Source organism: Vombatus ursinus, unplaced genomic scaffold (assembly GCF_900497805.2).
Source record: "Vombatus ursinus unplaced genomic scaffold, bare-nosed wombat genome assembly UNPS02010304.1, whole genome shotgun sequence".
Lineage (NCBI taxonomy): Eukaryota > Metazoa > Chordata > Mammalia > Diprotodontia > Vombatidae > Vombatus > Vombatus ursinus.
Window position 1 is genome coordinate 3,476,877 of NW_020950082.1, and position 22,529 is coordinate 3,499,405.

Sequence of the window (22,529 nt, forward strand, 5' to 3'; positions counted from 1 at the left end):
TTTGCCTTAATTGCAAAATCCAATTGCTTTTTCTCAGGCCTTATTTTCCTTGACTTTTATATAATGGTTGACACTGTGGAACACACACTCCTTCTAGATACTTTTCTCCTTCCTGGGCTCCCATGACTGTTAGTCACCAAGCATTTATTAAGCAGTTAAGGCAAAAAAGGCCCCGGCTCCCAGGAGCTCATACTCCAATAGGGGAGACAACTTGCAAATAGCCATGTGCATATAGGCTATCTTCAGGATAGATGGAAGGTAACCTCAGAAGGAAGACGGTACTAAGGATGACTGAGACAGGGATCTTGCAGAAGGTGGGATTTTAGCTGAGACTTAAAGGTAGCCAGGGAAGGCAGGAGGTAGAGGTGAGAACTGAGAGCATTGCAGGCATGGGGGTGGCAGTCAGTGAAAATGCATGGAGTTGGGAGGCACTGAAAATACATAGTCAAGTTTACTGTAAAGAAAAGCAAAAAGGCCAGTGTCACTGCACCATAGACTGTTATTGTTGTTTAGTTGTTTCAGTTGTGTCTGACTCTTCATGACCCCATTCAGGATTTTCTTCATACTGGAATGGTTTGCCATTTCCTCCTCCAGCTCATTTTACTGATGAGGAAACTGAGGCAAACAGGGTTAAATGACTTGCTCAGGGTCACACAGCTAGTCTGAGGCCAGATTTAAACTCAGGAAGATTCCAAACCCAGTGCTCTATCTCCTGTACTACCCAGAAATGTGAGAATACTGGAAAGGTAAAAAGGGGCCAGGTTATAAAGGAAGCCAAGCAGAATTTATTGAATAGGGAGATGACATTGTCAGACTTGCCCGTTAGGAAGATCAATTTGACAGCTGAGTGGAAGATGGTCTAGAGTAGGGAGGAACTTAAGATCTGAAAAGCAACCAGCAGGGTACTGCAGGCGACCAGGCGTGAAGGGATGAGGGCCTCTGTCTGCACCTCATTCCTCTTCTAGCTGTACGAACATTTCTTTGTGACAGATAGGAAATACAAAAAACTGCCACACAAGTCAGGCAGTCATAAGGGTACAGAGAGGCCAAAAAAGATACAATAATAGTGATGATGAGGAAAGCTCCATGTTAATATTATACTTCAGGTTTAGAAGGAGTTTCCTTTACAACAACCCTCAGAAGTACTTAGAGTGTAATTCCACCCATTTTACAGATGAGGATACAAAGACTCAGAGAGAATGAATAACTTGCCTTGGGTCACATAGCTAATAAATGTCAGAGCCACAACTTGAACTCTAAGACCAGTGCTCATTCCAGGAAAACACTTTGTATGCTTTGGTTTCACTTTTCTTTAAAGGACAAGAACTTTAATTATGGTAGACTGATAACTACTTGTTGACATTTTTAATTGTAATAGTATTACTAGTAATTAATATTAAGTAATAATAAGTAATAATAGTAATAGTTCTGCATTCTCCTTCAATTAAGGCTCTGTCCACTTTATTTCTTGTTTGTCCTTATCTCACTTTCGTAGATATTATAATTTTTGTTTTACAAAAAGGAAAATGGAGGCTTAGAGAAATGAAATAATTTGCTCAAGATTATATATATGGAGCTTCTTAGGTTTAGTCCTGGATCTAGAGTTAAACCGTCATTCTGCTGATTTCTAGGGTCTTTCAAGGAGACCACAGTAGTTCAGTAACAATCTTTCCATTGTTTTCAGCAGTAGCCATGGTACATGATAGCATATATCCAGATGAGAAGTAAAATATGCTGTCCATCATTAGAATAGGGGTAGGAACCTGGGGCCTCGAGGCCACATGTGGCCCTCTAAGTCCTCAAGTGCAGCCCTTTGACTGAATCCAAACTTCACAGAACAGAATCCTTAATAAAAGGATTTTTCTGTAAAACTTGGAGTCAGTCAAAAGGCTGCACCCAGGACCTAGAAGGCCACAAGTGGCCTTGAGGCCTCAGATTCCCTACCCCTGATCTAGAAAGTTTATTTATATAGCACCAAGAACCGGTGATTTGACTGGGTCACATAACTGACTGAATCTTTCAGTTTCTGTAGTGATGTCTGTCATTCCAAAGAGTGGAATTCATAAAGATGGCCCTCACAGTCTACCTGCGATCACTGGTGTAATATAACTTTTAATCATAACCATCAGGAGAAGATCCATTTTAGGGATCATTGATTACAGCTGGACAGACCCTCAGAGGTGACCTAGTCCTACCCTCTCATTTTCCTGATGAAGAAACTCAGGTCCAGAGAGGGATACCATCACTTATGGATGAAGAAATGAGAAACAAGGCCTGTATTCTTAGGCCTTGCAATAGCCTGTTTATAGAAGGGGCACAGAGCGCAACGTTAGGCAAAATAAGAATTATACTGGGGTAGAGGGGAATGGTTATTGGTCACTCAGCCTCTGTAAAATAGGGATGATACTTGCACTATTTATCTCACGTGATTTTTGTAAGGAAAGTGCTTTGTAAAGATTAAAATACTATAGATAAGTAAAATATTACCATTACTATCTTCATTAAGGGGATAAAGTGATTATAATGAGGAATGGGTTTTTCTCTCTCTAGGCTCTCAAAAGAATTTAAGTGGAATGGATAATCTAAAATGGGATTGCTTTGAAAGATCTAGTATCTCACAGATACAGAAATTCTCTTCAATGATACCAATCGTATGCCATCCATGTCTGTGAAACTTTATTCCATGCGTTCTTCTATAAATCCTTCTAAGGGGGTCTAGTAGTTCTATTGACATCACATGGATACCAATGAAGAAAGTGTGCTGGGACTCATCTGTGAAGAGATGATTGTTGAACCTATTTATCTGTCCCTTGTTTCTCTCCTGACCTCCAGTCCCCCATCACCAATTGCCTGTTGGACATTTCAAACTAGATACATCATAGGCATCTCAAACTCAATATGTTTAAATCAGAACTTGTGATCTTACACTCCCAAACTGTCCCTTTTGAACTTCTCAATTACTGTCAAGGGCACTGGCCTCTTTCCAGATACAAGATTTGCAACCTCTCTGTCATCTTCCACTACTCTGTTTCACTCACCCAGTGAAGTATCAATGAAATGTTTTTTTTAACTCACAAAAAAAGTACCGCAGGAGACATAAATAAGGCCATTTTGTTATTGTTTTGTTAAACTTAATATTATATTCCTTTAAGAAACAGAAACTTATGGTTACTTATTCAATTCTCTTTCTTTTCTTCTTCCTATCTTGAAATGTTTGTTGATTGTTAAGTTCATTGTAAAAAAAGGATAAGTTTTTCAGGAAGAAAAGTAAGGTTATTGAAAAAACATTTTTAATTTCCAAAAAGCAATTCAGTCTCTTCTTCTCCTGTTTAATTCTGGGCTTGGCTCCCATTTTCCATTTGAGTGTTTGTCCAAGATATATAATACTAATGAACCTCTGTGAGTGGTCCCTCCAACTTTAGATATAGACTAGACAATAGGCAGTCTTTGGTCACTTGATTTTTCCTGTGTCAGTAGTTAGGCTAAACTCTTTTTTTAAAAAAGTGATTATGGATTCCATTTAGGTGGATAAACTCCTAAATTTATACTTCTTTTTAAAATGTTTCAGTGGTTATGTTTGAATATTAGAACTTTAAGGTTTGAGAATTTATAAAACTTCAACCCAAAGCTGCCTGTCTTAGGTGAAGGTTAGATCTAGTATTAAACACTTACTATGTGTTACTTGCTAAGCACTGGGGATATACAGAAGGGCAAAAACATGATTCTCTTTCCTCAAGGAGCTCACATTCAAATAGGGGAAGAAAACATGCAAATAAATATCAACATATAGGATATATAAAGTGTAAATACAAGGGAATCTTTAATATATAATATTTCATTTTCCCCCCAATTACATGTTTAATTTTTTTAAAAAGTTTTAAAGTTTTGAGTTCCAAATTCTATCCCTCCTCTTTCTCCTCCCTAAGATGGTAAGTAATCAGATATAGGTTATACATGTGCAAACATGTAAAACATTTTCATATTAGTCATTTTGTACAGGAAGACTTGAATTATAAGGGAATTTAAGAGAGAAAACAATGAAGAACTCTTCCCACACACACACACTTCTTTGATTTTAATTTGCTTTTCTCAGTTCTCCAACTGCATGCCAGAAAAGTCTGGTTTGGTTACTTGTTTGCTTCTCCTGGGCTCTTCCTTTCATTTAGATAAAAGTCTTTCCCAAAGGCCACTTTATGGCCATTTACTACTGCTTACTTTGTTTCCCCCAGTTCCACAAGCCTGTAAGTAAAAGGCATGGTACCGTGTTGTATAATACCCATAGTAAGTCACAGGTGGAAGTAGCTTCTATGGTCATTGTAGAACACATTCCTTACAATAGACCTGTAGGATAGATGGCACATGTATTATTCCCAAGGAAACCGAGTCTCAGAGAGATCATATGTCTTCTCTGCAGTTATGTGGCTAATAAGTGGTAGAGCTTGAACTCAAACTCTGACCTTTGGACCTAAAACCCAAGTCTAAATTCATTAGAATATTTTCACTGCCTCCTCTCTGCTGACCTCCTCAGCCCTCCCTTATGCTCCCTTTCCCAACTTTAGACCATACCAGAGAACATGTCCTACAGTGGAGATTCTTAATCTTGTTTTGTGTGTGTGTCATAGACTATTTTACCAGTCTTGTGATACCTATGGTCCTTTTCTAAGAAAAAATGTTCTTAAATAATTGAAGGAAATGCTAAATTTCAATTAGATGTTAGTGAAAATAAAAGATGTAATTTTTTTTCTGTTAAGTTCATGACATCTCTGAAATCTATTCCTAGCTTCCTTAAAAATTCCTGCCTTCTCCTGAACCTTCAATTTCCTGATTGGTGATTTTCTCTCCTGAACCACTGTTTTAGTATAGACTCAGGCCACTATACTTCATTTTATTCCCTCTTCTTCCACCAATTTCTCCACAACCTCCCTTTCCTTCCTGACCTTCTCCACTTCTGGAACAAAGAACCATGATAAAATCAGTGGGTCATTATCATCGTTCCTGGTTGGGGTATGTTCCTGTGGTCTCACTTACCATCTCTGTAACTTTCCAACCAAAATATTTCTGCCTGGCCACCACTCCTCTATGTATATTGTCTTTTTCGATATAATGTAAGCTCTTGAAGGTCAGGAGATGTCTTTGCTTTTGTATGGTACTTAGCACACAGAAGTGTTTAATAAATGCTTTTTCATTCATTCATTCATAGCACTAATATTCACCCAGTCAAATTCAGGTGAATTATGAAGTGGTTAGATGGTTAGATGTAAATAGACAGGGTGTTGGAATTAAAGTCAGGAAGACCTATGTTCAAATCTTGTCTCATTAGCCATGTGACCTCGGGCATGGCTTCTCAGCCTCATTTCTTCATCTGTAAAATAGGGATAATAGTGGCACTTACTTCACAGGATTTTTGATAGGATCACCTATGTAAAGCACTTTAACCACAGGGTTTATAATCTGTAGGATGGCCATATGATGATGAATTATTTGGCCAAAGCAACCCATTAAAAAAAAAAAGAAAAACACAAAATATCCCTCTGTTTCCGCCAAAATGATGGCAGAGTGATGTAAAAGAGAACAGAGAGTGTTAATAATCACACAATTTAACTTAGCTAGTAGGACTCTTTGTAGGAAATCAATAAGTGGCCATACTACTTAAGGAATTATATTTATTTTGTCTCTATTACTATAACTTCAGTTATGTATTTCATGTATGACATGACCTTAGAAATATGTCAGCTACTTTTTTTTTTTGTTCAACACCAGGCAGATCCAATAGGTCTGTAATCAACTAGGTTTTTGAAGCTAAAATGAATGTCTCCCAATCAGATAGACTGAATTTCCAGTCTGATCTGTTACACTGGTATACATTTAAATGGTTTTGTGATAAAAGCTGTAAAGATCCTTTGTGTGATTGATTTCTTAGGGGAATTAACATATATCATTTTCTAGGACAGATCAGACAAATATTCTAGGACCATTCGAATTGTAAGAACCTTAGAGCTCTCCATTTTAAAGATAAAGAAATTTAGGTCCAGAAAAAACAAACTGCCCAATAGGTTTCAAATCAAGCTCTTCTGATCCCAAATCACAAGTCCTGGCTGTTGATTTCTTGAGGAGAAACCTCCTGGAGACCTTAGTACATTAATGCATTCAAAGCAACAGTGCAAAATGTAAAATTATAAAGTATAGACATTTATATACACAGACAGTGCTGTCCAAAAGTTGCTTTAATAGGTGGTTAGTTTCCTATCACTAGAAATTTTCAATTGGAAGCATTATTGAGAATGTTGTCAAGGGGATTCTTACTCTGCTAAGAGCTGGACAAATGAACTTCTTAAGACTAGGATTCTATGATTGTATGCTTTGCCTCAGATGTCATGGGTTATATATGAAATGCAGATTGCATAGATTACATCTGTTTTGAATAGATATTTTCCTATTTTTTAAAGAAAATGGAGATGTGTACCCATTTGAGAAGGTATCATTGACATTTGTAGAGTTTCAAAAGAATTGTCAGCTCACAAATGTTTCAACAGTCTTGCCCTAAGTCAGGGGTAGGGAACCTGCCCTAAGTAAACTGTGCAAGTAGGGCTAATTCTTTAAGTAACAACCTTTTCTGCTGCTTAGGCACATACTGAGCATCCTGTGACATTCCTTTGAAAAGTCATAGGATCATGGGATGTAAGACCTCCAAGTTCATCTAGTCTAACCCTCTTCCCCCATTTTTTTTTTGAGGTAATTGGGATTAGGTGACTTGCCCAAAGTAACACAGCTAGCAAGTGTCTGAGGCTGGATTTGAACTCAGGTCCTTGACTTCAAGACTCTACTGCAACTAGCTGCTTCCCTCTACCCTTTTACAGATGGGGAACTGAAGGTCAAGAATGAGGTTATTTACCCAAAGTCACCCTGGTAATAAATGGCAGAGGTAGGGTTTGAACCTCAGGCTGGAATCTTCTTACTCTAGAATGCTTCTTCTAATACAAGATATTAGCCCTTTAAGATACTTCCCTTCATACAGAAAAGGTACTTTTGCATAAAGAAAAAGTGTTCAGTAAACTGATAGAGAATGGAAGATATTTCCCCCTTCATAGATAAACAGTTTGATGCCTAAAAGATTAGTAAAATAGCTGGTTTAATAAAAACCAATAATTATTTATCTATATCTATATATAAAGAAATAGAGTTGTCAAATGAGATTTTAGCAGTTTGGAACAGAAAGTGAAGTGTGGTATAAATATAAAGATTTAAATCACAATGTAAAGGGTATAGACTGATGCTTCATTTGAATTAAATAGTTTGATGATTTAAAGCATGGATTCTTAGATAGATAGATAGAATATTTATTAAGCATCTACTATGGTCCTAGACACTGTGCTACATGCTGGGGATACAAAAATAAGAATACAAGACAGTACCTACTCTCAAGAAGCTTACATTTTAATGGGAGAACATAACACATAAAAGGAGGTAGAAAGTGGGAAGGGTGATTGTATTCATACAGAGGCAAGGCAACAGGTATGAGAGTGAGGCAGACTGGAGAGTAATCTAGGAGGGAAGTGAGCAATGCGGCTGGGGCTTCTGATGATATGGCAGTTCTGACCTTAATCTGTTTTTGTGTCATGGACCCCTTTGGTAGTCTGATGAAGCTTATAAATCTCTTCTCAGAATGTTTTTAAATGCATAAGACAAAATGCACAGGATTATGAAAGAAATCAATTATATTGAAATACGGTTACCAAAAAATTCTTTTAAGTTCATGAACCCCAGGTTAAGCTCCTCTGGTTTAAAGGGAGCAGAAAAAGAACTTTTATTTATTAAAAACTGAAAAGCATAAGTATGGAGAAGCAGTTTTCTAGGACATAGCATATGAAAGAATACCATTTTGAGAACTTACTGATGGTTGGAACTACAGTGCTTTACGGTACCCCAGCACATTTGCATGTAGCTGTTTTAAAGCTCAAGAAGGTAAAACTCAGAAAATGAAAAATCATATAACTGGAGACTGAAGGATTAAATAAGGACTGTTGCTTCATTGGTGAGAAAAGGAAAGAGAAGAGGATTTTCCACCTGGAGAGTGGTAAGGATCAGCACACAAGCAGTTAGGGGAAAAAAGTAGCTTTGTATGGTGCATATGTCCCTGAATGGAACAATAACATCAAAACCTGAAGTCCCAAGTTCTCAGTTATCTCAATTACCTGGGTTTTTCTCCTATATGTGTTTCCCTGATAGGTTTATATAAAGGGAAGATTTATTCTTCTCTACAGATACTAAGTACACAGGACATGGTTATGTTGGTTTATTTGTAGATTTTAATATACCTATTATTCTTGCCTTTGATTTAATATGAATATAAGTGATATTTTTATTTTTTTGTCTTACTGCTAATAAATAGTTATGTTTAAGATCTAGAAGTGTCACCATTGTAAGAGAAGCACACTAGTGGGGGCTCAAAAGCTAAACTAGTGAGTGGGAGTGCATTCCTTCATGTAATAGCGTGGTGGTAGTCCTTTTCTAGACTTGTCATATTATACTGATATACTATGTTACCTCCTTTTTTAGCTATACTCCAACTTCCATGAACTCTTCCTTGTAATAATAACCCTCCCCAAATATAAATAGGGAAACATTTAAGTAAAACCAACCAATACAGTGTCTAAGTCAGATTCTGTATATAGTATTCCATACCCATAATCCCCTACCTTTCTACCAAAAGGAGAAATTTAGTTCTTCCCTTCCCACCAGGCCAAGATAAATCATTACAGTTTCTCAATACTGTGCTATGTTTCAGTGTTTCTTCCACTTACATTATTGTAATCATTGTATATATTGTTTTCTTGGTTCTGCTTACTTCATCATGCATCATTTCATACAAGTCTTCCCCTGTTCCTATGAATTCCTCACAGTCTTTATTTCTCACAGCACAATAACATTCTATTTTATATACCACATTTTTTTTTCAGTTGGTCCGCAGTTAATGGGCATTGCTTCTTAATGAGGCTGTATAGATTTTGATTGAAATATGTCTATCTGGGTGCCAACTGCTTCAAAAGCACTTTCAGTAAACTGTTGACACAAAGACTCTTCTCTCCACAAGTATGAGATTACAAAAGTTTACAGATAGAAATATAAACATCTAGGATGAAGGCACAGTCTTTCAATTAAAACAAATCAAGCTAACACTAATTTAAACTGGCTGCAAGGTGCAGTCTTTGACTTTTTTCATCTTCCTGAGGAGGCTTTATGCTGGGTGGCAGATTAACAGCACAAACCAGGATTCATTAGTGTTAATTAATTGTCATGGATGCTATGAATGAACTAGTGCACTGGAGGAATGGGGCAATGAGATGTTCAGCCATATTTATCTAATATAAAGCCAAGAAATATTTCTTGCAAGGACATAGAAGGATTTTCATAAACTATTTTAATGTGACTGTTTTGAAAATTAGAAGGTGGAAACTCCCTCCCCTCACTCCCACCCTATGTTTTCTATAGATTTCATTCTTGTTTTCTCTAGTTGCTCAAAAATACATCTTTGATTTCTTAATCACTGAACTTTATTTTTTCATGGTATTTTAGCCTGGCTTTCTAGAAACCCCCAAAGAAACTTGGAGGCAGGAGAAAAAATATCCAATTTCTTGGATGGTAGATGGTTAGTTATTACATCTAACTACATTAAATCTAATTAGTTATGAATCTAACTTGGATTTAGGTGGTTAGTTATTACATCTACCTGTTTTAAAGAGGAAGTCTTTTCTATCTATGTCATTCATTTGCATCATCTTTTACTGAAACAAACAAAAAAAAAGGAAGAGATAGAAAGAGTTGTAAAAAAAAGAGTAGAGGAAAAAAGAAAAGACTGATTCTAGGAAAATGTATTTTATTTTTTTACAAGCTCTGGTTAAATTGCTGAAGCTATGGTAGGGCTGAAGAGAGACCTTCCTTCCAAGGACCAAGTTATGTTGTGTAAAGTTATCTCTTACTTGTTTCCAGTAACAAGAAATAGCTGGCATCCTCCAATTTATAGAAATGATGTGCAACTTGGAGAAAGCAGGCAAGACCCTTGGAACAAAAGTCACGTGTTATGCTTAGCTTACTGACACCAGGGATGTCAATCATATTTTATAATTAAGCAATTTCCCTGGGAAGATGCTAACAAAATAGGAGGCAATGGCTGGCACTGGGGCTGGATTTTCATTCTATTTTGCACCTTTTTCTCCTTGAAGTGCTTCCCATTTACACGTTTCCAGCATTATTATTTGTGGCACGTTGGATGCCGAGCTATTTAGGGATTCCTTCCCCTTTTGCTTCCAGTAAGATCTTCATGAAGCATTTAACATGAGAACAAGCAGGTTCATTTACTGCACTGGTGAGACAGGCTATTGCAATACTGCCATGTTTTCAGCTTGAAATTCTCAGGCCTCCATCCCAGAGGTAGGAATCCTTGCCAAAGCCTTGTTTATGTAGACACCAGGTGTGATTCAGCATAACAGATGAGTGCATGCTAAACAGTTTCTATAAACCAGGCACCCAAATTAAATCTGTATCCTCCCATGCAAGATGCAGGTAAAAGCCTCATCGGGCTACGTTTGGCCAAGGGAAGCCACTGAACATATGGTAGTGGAATGACATCCCATCTACCACTTACCCCCTTCTTTGAGTCTGCTGAGTTCTTAAAAGTTATCAGTAATCAGTTATCAAAGTTAATAGGATCACCCGATCATCAGCTTAGAGGTGGAGGAAATCTCTGAGGTCATTTAACCCCTCATCGTATAGATGAGGAAAGTAAACCCAAGAGAGATTAAGTAGCTTGATCAAGGTCACATAGGTAATAAATAATTGAAACAGAATTTGAACCCAAGTTCTGTACCTCTAACTTCAGCTCTCTTTCCACTACACTGCACTGTCATGGCAACTCCTGGCTCTCCCATATGATTATGGTCACAGATGTAAGATTATGAGTTCAAGAATTTAATTTTTGGTAAAAAAAAAATAAAAAGCACAGAAAACAGATCCTTGAGAAACTTTGAGGGACCATCTAGGCCAGCCTCTGGCCCTTAGGAGGTCAACAACAAGATAAAGCTATTTATAATCTTCTTGTACATAAAAATGTTAAATAATAGTACAAGATATATCATAGGCCAATGTGTGACTAATTGTCAAATAGGTATTATAGAAAATAAGAGCAAGGAATTCACAAAACTGGATCCCAGAGTCAGGAAAACTGAAGTTCCAAACCCACCTCAGGAATTTACTAGCTGTGTGACCCTGGGCCAGTCCCTTAACTTCTTTGTGACTCAGTTTTCTCTCATCTGTAAAATGATGGGGTTGAATATAATGGCCTCTAAGGTTTGTTTCAGCTATAAATTCTTGATCCTAGGAAACTGTCATTAATCAGGATAAGCAAATGTTGTCTTTTAGTAAATTTACAGCTCCTATATCTATCATGCAGTCACAAAATCTCAGATATGAGGGTCCTCAACACCCGTTAATCCCAACCCATACCCGAAAAAGACAAATATACCCCATAAATGGTCCAGCTTTTAAGAAGATTCCTGAATCATAAAATCATAGAGTTTTAATGTGCATACCTTTATTTTTGTAAAGCACTTTACAAATATCTCATTTGGTCCTCACAACAACTCTGGGAGGTAGGTGCTGTTCTTATTACTATTTTACAGATAAGGAAACTGAGGCAGGCAATGGTTGAGTAACTTGCCCAGCATCACAGCACCAATAAGTGTCTGAAGCAGGATTTGAACTCAGACCTTCCTGATTCTAGGTCCTATGATCTAGCTGCAAATAGAGACAGTCTCTCCCCCTGCCCCCATCTTTTTATGAACAGAAACAGCTTAGTACTTCCCTAAGGTGTTAGGATCACCATGGGTAGAAAGAAATTATAGTGAAGTCCCAGTGTGAGACAAGGGGGGGCATTGATACTGGCTATACTCTATTTACTGCTGTGAATCTTGGAAAATGGTAGAATGGGAGCCATGTGAGTATGGTGATAGCAATCATCTTGGAAACCTACCAGGTAAGATTGTTGGGAATCTCTGTTTTACATGAAATCTCTAGTTTAATCTTGACTTGATTCATATTTTGTAGTAACTCAATTGTTATTGCAAATATCTCATTATTGTATATAGGGTATGGGCCTTGCATTGTCAGTTAATAGAACATTTGGGTTAACAGACTGCCAGGAAAAAAAAAAAACAACAACCCAACAACCTAGCTTTTAATGCACATAAACTTCTCTCCCCAACCAAAGTCTTACTCCAGTATTTCACCATTGCATTGAGATGACTGAGTTCTCAAAGACTATGCCAAGACAGTGCAAGTTCTAGCAAGCCCCACCAAGTGGAAAAGGCTTCAAATATGGGCTGAAAATGACCTGTACATTTGTGGTCTGAAGACTAACTTCACTCATCAGTCAATCAATCAGCATTTATTAAATGCCTATTAGGTACCTCAGCTAAGTGCTGAGGATGAATAAAGTCCCTGCCCTCAAGGAGAGCCAACAGTTCTCCAGGGGAGTTCAGAAAGACTTATTGTTCACTAAGAAGGCTGTGTACCAGGTAATGAAGTGCTTGAAACATAGCAATTCATGTAGACTGTCTACTCTGAAGTGTGAAGAGTGGAATTGGTGGAGAAAATACTTTCACTATTAAAATTAAGAATCTATAAAGCACTGAAGAAAGCAGAATTTCCTTTCAGTGTTCATAAACATAAGCTATTATTATTGTTAGATAAATGTCAGATAAAAAAGAAATTTGCAGGATAATTTTGTTGTATATTTGAAAGAAATAACAAATTGTGCATAGTAGATTTGTAGTTTCATGTGCAATCATCTTTTTTTTAGTATTGTATTATGGAAATGATTGTTTCATTCCATAAAGTAAAAATGAAATAAATTTTAAAAGAGATAAATGTCAAATGAGAGAAGCTAGGATAAACTAGTAAGGAATCTAGAGGGCAATTACACATAGGGGTAGAATGATCTGTGATCTCCCCCTTGATGCTGGCGCCTTCCCTTGCTTGAGAATATCAAGTTTATCTTATATATGGCCTTTTGTTGTTGTTTTATTGTATTTTTGCTTTTTGGTGAGGCGATCAGGGTTAAGTGACTTGCCCAGGATCACACAGCTAGTAAGTGTTCAAGTGTCTGAAGCTGGATTTGAACTCAGGTCCTCCTGACTCCAAGACCAGAGCTTTATTCACTGTGCCACCTAGTTGCTCCTACATAGCCTGTTTTTAACAAGGTTGTCTTCATTTTGTTTCTACCATTTCTGTGTCAGCTCCTTGAGGGCGGGGATTATCATTTGCCTTTGTATTCACACTGCTAAGCATAGTGCTTGGCATATAGTAAGTGCTTAATAAATGTTTGTTGAGTGAATGACTTACTGATCAACTTGATGAGGAGAGTGTCTGGTATTCCTAGTTAGAGTGTTCTCAGGCAAGAACAGGACAGATTAACTAGGAACCTAAGGAGAGTAGAGGCTGCTTTTGGAGGATAAGTGGAAAGTTGTTTATGTGTTGTTTAGCTTGTTCTGAAGCTTTTCAAAGCCAAGCTCAGATAAGCCTACTTGTGTATCTGAAAGGGGATACAGATGAGGATTCAGGAACTCCTCTTTAATTGGCTTCTGGTACTCAAATAATTTCTTCTCAGAAGGCTGGAATTTAGCACAGGGGCTGCTGTGGCTTTCCTGTTCTTGTAAGGTTTATGGTTGTTTTCTCCAATTCAAATTGAGCCAAATGAGTCTAAGGGAATGTATTTTAAAAAATAATATTAAAAAGTGTCTCCCATCGTCCTCCCCATGCCTATCACCACCCTCCTATATTGCATCCTAGGCTGCTGCCTACCTTACCTACCCATAGTGCCAATTCTACTGTCTCTCCTCAAGTCCAATCTTAGAAAAAAAGAAAAAGAAAAAAGAAGAGATGGTCTTCAATGGGCCTTTGAGGCTACACAGCAGTGAAGGAACAACACAGGATCTTTACCTGAGTTTCTAGAATTCCTTTAACTTTAGTCTGTCTCTAGAATAGGTTTAGACAAATCAATACATTCCTTATCAAGACAGAACTTGAGTGGTTAGGGTAATCCCATGGGGGTATGGTCACCTTCATCCCGAAGTCCTTTGTTTTGTATCCGTAGATGGGAAGAGTGTTGGATTTGATATCAGGAGACTGGGTTCAAATTCCAGTTATGGTACTTTACAGTCCTATGAACCTTTGCAAGCCAATCTCTCAGAATCTCAGTCTTTCTATCTGTAATATGGGGATAAAAATACTTGTGCTATACTCTGTAGGAGAATTTTTGTGAGTCAAGTGAATTGTAAACCTTGAAAAATTAAGTAAACGTGAGTTATCATTTCTTTTCATGATAAAAGAAGGAAATCAACAGTGAAAGAAGCACTTATAGTTCTGCCTTGATAAGGAATAGATCAATTTCTCCAAATCTATTCTAGAGGTAGACATAAGTTAAGGGAATTCTAGAAACTTAGGTAAAAATCCTGGGTTGTTCTTTTGCTGCTATGTAGCCTTAGAGGTCAATTTAAGATCACCTCTTCTTTTCTCTCTGTCTCTCTCTCTCTCTCTCTTTCTCTCTTTTTAAATTAGACTTGAGGAGAGATAGCACAGCTGGCACTATGGGCAGGTAAGGCAGGCATCCCTACCTACTCAGGCAGGGGTAGGGGTAGAGGTAGGGGTAGAGTAAGAGAGGATAATAGGAGATACTCTCTAATATTATTTTTTTAAATGCATATATTTGTGATATCTTAGTTGTATAGAATCCCAAGAACATATGAGGATATAGTCAAGATAAATCATAAGCCCTGATCCAGAAGTTTTAAAAAACCTTGAAAGACAGGACTCACTGCACAAAACAAATGGAATAACTAGGTATTCATACAGGCTTCACTGGTTCAGGAAGGATGCCTTTCGTTCATTGCACGTATTTTTAATGCCAAAAAAATACCACTCTCTGTGGCATGTAGTTATTCGTTTTGTGACAGGTTGCAGGTGTTATAGTAAAATCACTGTTGGACAGTAGCCAGTAAAATAAAGAAGGCAAAATTTTCAAGTGGGGCATGGATAGTTTCCAGCCTTGCCTAGAAACTCTTTGTTCCAGCTCCAATAGCCAGCTCTGTGGGTCTCTTCCCATCTCCTTCCTTCTCAGACCTCAGATAGGAATGTTTGGAGGCTGGATTGGTGTCAAAAGATTATGTGTTTGGATGACTGAATAAAGCTAGTGGATAGTTCCAGCAGCTCTACGGAGTTATGGGCTTACTGTGCCTTTGGGAAGGATGAAACTCTGAAGGATGAAACTTTAAACCTGAAACTCTGCTAAACCAGGATCTGTATTTTTCGGTGTGGGGTCATCAACTCTCTTACAGAAGGCAGTCCTGGGGCAGCTAGGTGGTGCAGTGGATAGTGCACTGGCCCTGGAGTCAGGAGGATCTGAGTTCAAATATGGCCTCATATATTTAAGTAGCTATGTGACCCTGGGCAAGTCACTTAACCTCTATTGCCATTAAAAAAAGAAAAGTCCTTTGAGGATCTCCTGGGTCTGAAGTGGGAATTCTACTTGAGGAAACAAGGAATGTTTCTCTGGGGGCTTTAAGACTTATACATGTGCCATATACCATGCATTGATGCTTTCTATTATCTGTTGAAAAATCCAAGGGCATAGAAAACCTGGATTGCCATGTCATAAGGGGGCCCAAACATGCTTACTCCATTCTTCGCTTAACTCACTCAGTCAACTTCTCCACTGTTTAGGCAGCAGCCTTGACCCCTCTCTTTTCAAGTTCCTCCTTACATGTTGTCTTCCCACATTAGAATGGAAGCTTCTTGAGGGCAGAGACCATGTTTGCTTGTATTTGTATCCCTGGGACTTAGCATAGTGCATGGCGTGTAATAAGTGCTTAAGAAGTGATTTATCTGTCTAGAAATAAAATAAGATAAAGTGAAATAAAATGAAATAGCAAAAATGTAAAATAGGAAATATTCCAATAGAACAAAAAATTTCCTGAGTATTCAACAAAGCCTGTCATTCGGCTAGACTATGCTAAAAACCAGCTGCTGTTTAGGGCCAGAAAACCCTTTGGCTTTTGCAGTGGAGTTCCATATATTTTATACATGGGAAATAGAAAACAAGTTGAAATTATGGTGGAGATCGAGCTGCAGCCACAACACAAATAATAAGCAAATAGTAAAACAAACAGGTCAGGACCCCACTTTCAGTCTGACTTGTGGTGGGATTATTAGGAGCCTTGGTTAGCTGCATCCCTTGCAGATCCATCCCAGTGAGGAAACACTGCTAGGTAGGTGCTCAGCTGACCGTAACCTACTCCTCACTCTCTTTAGTAACCAAATTGAGTGGTCAGTTCTGCTCCCAATATTGCTGGATGCACTGTCTAGAACTATGGAATGCTATATTCAGTCACATTCTCAGATCAGATCCTGAGCCAGCTTTCCTTCTCCAGACTCAGAATTTGTAGGGAAGTGCTTTCTTCAACTGATGAAGAGAAGTTGCCCCCATCCAGGCTGTCTGTGTGATAAATCTAGTTCCATGGTCTCCAATCTTGGTCTGTGAGATTTACTCAGTGATCTGGCCAGAGATAATGAACCCAAAGAAGTTTTTGGAAAAGAACTAAAAGTTCCATCCCTCCAACTCCTCCACTATTGCCCTGAGGTCACTTGGTAAAAATAATGGGGAATTATGTGGGGAACTGTGATTCTGTAATGACAATAGAACTTTAAATAACATTGCTATTCAGGACCAGTATTACCTAACCTCAGTATCCAATGGAATAGTTTAGTTGGCCCGGATGATGTTGAATTTCTGGGGGCTATACACAGGTCTGGAGATGGAAGAACCACAAATGGAAGGCAGCCTTTCAGAGTATATGTGAAAACTGAGTTGGGGTAGCTAAATGGTATAGTGGATAGAGCACCAGTGCTGGAGTTAGGAGGATCTGTGTTCAAATCTGTTCAAACCAAATTTGAGTTATTATCGGAACTGTGGATTTGCCACAACTCCAAAGGACTCATGATATAAAATGCCCCCATTGTCTTTTTAAAAAAATATATGTGTATATATTTTTTGTTAACCTTCTTTTTTTTATATCACAAAATCTCTTACGGTGTCCTTCCTCCCCTCAATTTCCCAGAGGCCTATCCCATGTAACAAAGAATTTTTTTAAAGAAAAAGAGGAAGAGAAAAAAAAAACAGCAAAACCAATCAATACATCAAAAAAGTCTTAAAATATATGTAATATTCCACACCTGTGGACCTCCTACCTTTGCAAAGGAGTGAAGTGGTCACCATTGTCTTTCAAAAGGGTAGTGAATTCAGGGTCTTGAAGGCCTATTGTATCAGAGTTGGTGGTTTATCTTGATGATAACCTCTATTCCTTAGATTCTGCTCATCATGATGCATTATCCTGAATTGCCCATGCCAAGCACCAGTTAATTGCCCAATAGGAGAAATTCCAGTTTAAGGAGAAGAATCAGTTTCTAGGTCACATAATAAGCCATCAAGGAGTCTGTATGGATTCATACAAGATGGATACCTTACCATCAAGGGGGATCTCAGTTTTCATGAAAGACCTGCAGTCCTTTCTTTGCATTAAGGGTTCACCTTTTGCTTTATAACCCGACTTCACCCTGAGGCACTTCACATTAATTTTCTAAAATACCTAAGGCTTTCTAGTATACAGCAGAGAAAGAAAGAAAAGTTATTAATCTAAAGACTAGTTTACTTCAGCTGTTATCTTGATATGTAGAGTAATGGTGCATCACAGAAACAGACATACCCAGGGTTTCCAGGGTCACATTACCTCTATCAATGCCCCAGCTCTAGGTACTTTTCAAAGTTGAGCAAAGCAGAAAAAGAAAAACAATTCAACAACTATATAGTCTGGAAGAAGGAGCTGCTTGCAGCTACAACTGCCTTGGAGGCATGGAGATATTTCCTTAAGGGAGCACAGTACCCTGTCATTATTCACACTGACCATAACAATCTAAAGTACATTTCTCTCTGCCAAGAAGTTCAACTGATAAGAGATTCTGACTGGGCATTATTTTTCAGAAGTTTCAATTTCATAATCACCTACACACTACAATAGGTAGGCCATTGTGTTGTCATGAAAACCTGAAGCTAAGAATTCACTGGATCAATCATGCTGACAGATTCTTGTACAGACTATAAATTACAGTCACTAAATCTTGGCTAAATTGACATGAGTTAATCTATAGCAGCATGTTTGGGACACCTATACCCAGGCCTATCTGTCTACCCTCAAAGCAATCACAGTGCCTTCATCCAAAAGAAGAGGAGGCAAGGAGATCAAAGAAAAAGGAAAAGGGCCCATACATACAAAAATATTTATAACAGGCAGCTCTTTTTTGTGGTGGTAAAGAATTAGAAATGGAGGGAATGCCCATCAATTAAGGAATGGATGAATAAATTATGGTATATGCATGCTATGGAATACTATTGAGTTGTAACAAATGATGAAGGGGAGGGTTTCAGGTTGGGAAGACCTATATGAGCTGATAAAAATTGAATTAAGGAGAACATTGTACACAGTAACAGCAATATTGTAATGATAATCAACTATGAAAGACTTAACTACTCTGATCAATACAGTGATTTACCGCAACTCCAAAGGACTTATGATATAAAATGCTATCCATCTCCAGATAGTGAAGTAATGGACTCAGCAGAATGAAGGATATTTTTTCCTTTATTTTCCTTGCCTTCCCTCTCCCCTCTATGAATATGACTAATATGGAAATAAGTTTTATAATACTGTATCTGTATAAAAGGTATCATATTTCTTGCTTTCCTAATGAGTAGAGGACATTATGGAGGGAGGGAGAGAATGTAAAACTAAAAAATAACAGGAGGGGAATTAATTTAAATTTAAAATGTTTAATTTTTAAAAATGAACAAGCATTTATTTTCCTTCATATTTCTCCCTACCCCATTGGGAGAAAAAAAAAGAAAAACAAAACCATTGTAGCACAACAAATTTCCTCACTGGCCATGTTCAAACATATATGTCTCATCCTTCCCCTTGAGTCCCTTACTTCTCTGTCATCATGGATAGAATCCTTCCTCATCAGTCCTCTGGAATAGTGATTAGTCACTGCCCTGATCAGATTTCTTAAGTTTTTCAAAGTTGCTTGTCTTTACAATGTTGCTATTATAAAAATTATTCTTGTACTCACTTCACTCTGAATCAGTTTATACAAGTTTTCTCACGTTTGCTGAAACCATTGCTTTTATCATTTATTACAGCACAGTTGTATTCCATTACATCCATAAGCTTTAATTTGTGTAGCCGTTCTCCAGTTGATGGGTGGACACTCACTTATTTTCCAGGCCTTTGCCAATTTTATTTTGAACCTATGAGTCCTTTTGCTCTTTATTTGATGTCTTTGGGGCATATGCCTAATAGTGGCATTGTTGGATCTGAGGGTATGTACAGGATGTTTTGGTTTTAATTTTATTTTCAAACTTTTTTCAGAATGGATGGACCAATTCACAGCTCCACTAATAATGCATGAGTGTGCCTGTTAACTTAGCACTGGAGGGATGGCTTCAAATGGGATTTTCCCTTTTGTTCCTCCTCTCATGCCTGTATTCTTTGTGGCAAAGATTGATAGGTAGTGCTCTGCACTGGCTATGATGGCCTGGTGGTGGGTCACATGAGTCTGCTTAAAGACTTTTCATCCAATCACCTGAGATTTCTGGAAGCTATAACTTCGACCTAAGTTCTGAAAGTATGTCTAGCTGTGTCAAGTATAGTCATGAGTTACGGAGTCAGTAGGGGTAATGATTGCATTTTTTTTTCCACCATCATTGATTCCCCACTGTCCCTGGGTACTAGCCAGGTTAGATTTTGTTATGGGGTGCGCTACATGGTGGTGGTAGATACTTTCACCAGGATGACTTATATTCACTTCTGTACTTGGCCTCCCCTTCTTGGCTAAGACCTGTGCCCATAGGAAATCATCCAGTTTCATATTCTACCTTCAATTAGAATCCCAAGTTCCAGTTCATCTCACATTTTGGGGGTGTACCATTCATGGCCTTCTTGATAAAGACTCATTTTTATGTGGTATATCACTCTTATTCTAATGGATAGACAACACATGAACTTGGCAATAAAAATGGTTTTAAAAACTGTTTTTGACCTGGAAAGACTTACATGAACTGATGCTGAGTGAAATGAGCAGAACAGGAGAACATCGTACACAGTAACAGCAACATCATGCAATGATCAACTATGACTGACATCTCTTCTCAGCAATACAATGATCTAAGACAATTCCAAAAGACTCATAATGGAAAATGCTATCCACATCCAGAGAAAGAACTGATGGAGTCTGAATACAGATCAAAGCATACTATTTTCACTTTCTTTGTTTTTTTTTTTCATGTTTTTCCCCTTTTGATCTATTTCTTTTTTCACAACATGACTGATGTGGAAATATGTTTAACATGATTGCACATACATAACCTATATTAGATTTCTTGCCATCTTGGGCAGAGGAGAGGGGAAAGAGGGAGGGAGAAAAATTTGGAGCTTAGGATCTTATAAAAATGAATGTTGAAAACCATCTTTACATGTAATTGGAAAAAATACCATTTACATAAAAATGTTTTTGGATCAAGAGGAAGATCAACGTAGGGACAAGGCAGATAATGGAATAGAGGGAATAATTATAATAGTTGAGGATGAGGTTGAACTACTTAATTATTATTTTGCTTCTATCTTTTCTTCTAAGGAAAATGATATTTGGACCTGGAACAAAAATGGCTAGTGGTGCACAAGAACCAAGATAAGTGAGAAGAAGGTCTGATTGCATCTAGCTGCCTTCAATGAGTTCAAGTAATCAAGTCTATACAAACTAAATCCTGGAGTACTGGAGGGAAAAAGTCAAACCCCAAAACTGTAAGATATGATTGCTGAGCTGCTGGGGGTAATCTTTGAAAGATCTTGAAGAACAAAAGAGCTTCAAAAGGACTGGAAAAGGGCAACTGTTCTATACATTTTTGTATGGCAATGTAGGAATCTGTTTTGCTTGATTGGCATATTTGTTACAAGGGATTTGTTTTTCTTTCTTTTTTTTTCTCAGTGGAGGGAGATGGTGAGGGATAGGGTTACCAGGAAAGAAAAAGAAAAGGGGATCATTTAAGTATTTTTAAAAATTTAATTTAATTTTATTTTCAGTTTCAAATCCTCTCACTTTCCCTTCCTCTCCTCATTGAGAAGGCAAGAAAAACAAAACCCATTATAAATACGTATAGTCATGCAAAATATATTCTCCCATTAGCCATGTCTCCCTCCTCTCCTCACAAAAAAAAAAAAAAAGAAGAAAGAAAAAAAAGAGAAGAAAATATGCTGCTTCAGTCCACACTTGGAGTTCATCAGCCATCTATCAGGAGGTGGATAACATGTTTCATCCAACGTCCTTTGGCATTGTGGTTGGTCATTGAATCGATCAGAGTGCTTAAGTCTTTCAAAGTTTTTTGTCTTTACAATATTGTTGTTACTATATAATATGTTTTCATTCTGTTTACTTTTTTTTCTTTTTCCTTTTTTTTTTTTTGTTGGTGAGGCAATTGGGGTTAAGTGGCTTGTGCAGAATCACACAGCTAGTGAGTATTATGTGTCTGAAGCTACATTTGAACTCAGGTCCTCCTGACTCCAGGGTCGGTGCTCTATCCACTGCGCCACCTAGCTGCCCCTCTCACATCACTTTCATCAGTTCATATAAACCTTTCCAGGTTTTTCTTGAACCAATCCCTTCATCATTTCTTACAGCACAATACCATTCCCTCACATTCGTATACCACAACTTGATCTGCCATTTCCCAATTAATGGGTGTCCCCTCAGAGTTGCTACAAATATATTTGGACATATGGATCCTTTCCCTCTTCTTTGAGGTATAGATCTAGTAGTAGAATTCCTGGGTCAAAGGATAGCTTTTTAGGTATGGTTCCAAATTGTTAAGGTTTTTTTTTTTTTTTTTTTACTGTACAGTAGAGAATAGAATAAAGGCCAGAAGGAATCACAGACAAGCAGGATAACTTCAAAATTACATGCTGAATTTCTCATATACTTAAAAAAAGCAAGTTCTACATAATGGAGATTTGTAGTCTCCTTAACAATCCTCTTCTCATCCATTAGATATATGGAAATGCTCATTTCATTTAGAATTTATTAGTTCAGAATAAAATAATAAAAATTTGAAATTAGAAAAAAAGAACAAATGTCCTGATTTTTTTTTAAAAAAGGGAAAAGGGTAGAATCTGGAAACTATAGCAGAATGGTAGAATACATTATTAAAAAGATGGCAAAGTTCTATCCTTGGGCTCAAAAAGTCAACTTCACAAATATGAGATAGGTAAGGGACATACAGCTAAACAACATTCTTGTGCAAAATGCTTAGGGTTTTGGTGGACTTCACGTTTAATATGAGATAGCAGGATGATAAAGCAGTCCAAAAAACTATTATT

The 22,529-nt window shown here is 37.6% G+C and overlaps 1 protein-coding gene across 1 annotated transcript in view; it reads right to left on the reverse strand.

Annotated features, from left to right (window-relative positions):
- The window catches only part of CLYBL (citrate lyase beta like), a 371,726-nt gene that overhangs the window by 54,070 nt on the left and 295,127 nt on the right, over positions 1 to 22,529 (reverse strand). The gene's annotated exons all lie outside the window — the stretch shown is intronic.